Genomic DNA, 1,973 nt, shown 5'->3' with positions numbered 1-1,973 from the left:
CTTCATTCTTTTGTTTTCTCTTCTTGCCATTAAGCACCGCATGTAATGGTCCAGAATTCGTAGATATGAATTTCGGAATGAACATACTTAATGTTCTAAGAAGAAAATTGTAATGGCACGATCTTGATTTGTCAAATTACCAGAATATCCGAAAAAGAATGAATCATCAAGAAAAATATTTTCTTGATATTTTTAGAGGTTAAATAGAATGAAAGAGCAATGTAACATGGTTCATGATGAGGGTATGATCTGTGAACCTTTATCACGTTCCATTAAAAACTCAGCATGACTTACAGTAATATAATCACGTTGATCAAGTGTCATTATATTATACTAACTCATGCTTCAGTTCCCAACATTACTTCAAGTCAATTATTAATAATTAAAATTTATATTAAAGTTTATATATAATAAAAATATACTTTTGTATATCTCAGGTAATAAAATTTATAAAGTTCACTTAATATCATAAAAATATAGTAGTATGTGTTATTAATGTAAATATATTATGTATGGTAAAAATATCTTTGTATCACATTTTTATTTGGTAAAATAATATTGATAAATAAAAGTTGTATTATTTTGTAATAATAATAATAATAATAATAATAATAATAATAATAATAATAATAATAATAATAATAGTAATAAGAATAATAATAATAATAATAATAATAATAATAATAATAATAATAATAATAATAATAATAATAATAAGAATAAGAATAATAATAATAATAATAATAATAATAATAATAATAATAATAATAATAATAATAATAATAATAATAATAATAATAATAATAATAATAATAATAATGATGATGATGATGATGATGATGATAATATTTATATTTACTAATAAAAAATATTATTTTTTAATAAATAATAATCTTTGATAGTAATGCTAATCTCATAATAATAACATTACTAATAATGATATAAATAATGAAAACGATATTTTTATTTAAATTATAATCTTAATAATATTTTAACTGAATCATGATACACATACTCATTATTTCCTAATCGATTTGTTTAATAGCTTTTAGTTCTCTTTTACATCGCATTCATAATAATGATAATAATAGTAATCATAATAATTAGATTATACTAATATTAGTTTTAATGAAAATGATACTAGTAATAATAGATATTATAACAATATTAATGATAATACTAATAATAATAATAACAATAATAATAATAATAATAATAATAATAATAATAATAATAATAATAATAATAATAATAATAATTAGATAATAATAATAACGACGATAATAACGACGATAGTAATAATAATCATTTTAACAATGATACTTAAAATTATAGATAATTTAATTGACTATATTTTTTAATCCGTTCATCGAAACCATACGCTTTCTAAATGAAAAGTTATTAATTTTTCGCCAGCTTTCCAACGACATGCATATCATATACCTTATATCAGTATCATATATATTAAATTCATGATTTATCATAAACTATTTAATGACAATATTAATCATACAAGCATGCATAATCATAAATACTCCAGCACTAGTCAGGGATACACTATTAATATATAAAAGTTGAGGTATGAGTGCTCACGTATCAATATTGTGATTCAATATTGCAGGAAAGTACGTAGACGCAACGAAGATGATAAACACTAGTTTGACTTACGAGCAATACCCCTGAACCATACACATAACCTCCATAGCTATAACCCATAATTTCCTTAGCTCTATCCCGCTCGAAGAAACCCGTTTGAAATAACTCGCTCATGATTTCGTCGTAGTATTTTATGTATAACAATACTAATAATAATACTAATAATAATAATAATATGATTAATAAAAATATTAATCTTAATAATAATAATAATAATAATAATAATAATAATAATAATAATAATAATAATAATAATAATAATAATAATAATAATAATAATATATATGAATATAGAGAGAGTGCGAGTAATAGATAGA

Source organism: Rutidosis leptorrhynchoides, chromosome 1 (genome assembly GCF_046630445.1).
Source record: "Rutidosis leptorrhynchoides isolate AG116_Rl617_1_P2 chromosome 1, CSIRO_AGI_Rlap_v1, whole genome shotgun sequence".
In the NCBI taxonomy this organism is placed as follows: Eukaryota; Viridiplantae; Streptophyta; class Magnoliopsida; order Asterales; family Asteraceae; genus Rutidosis; species Rutidosis leptorrhynchoides.
The sequence above is the reverse complement of the archived record's forward strand: the minus strand, read 5'-3'. Positions refer to the sequence as shown.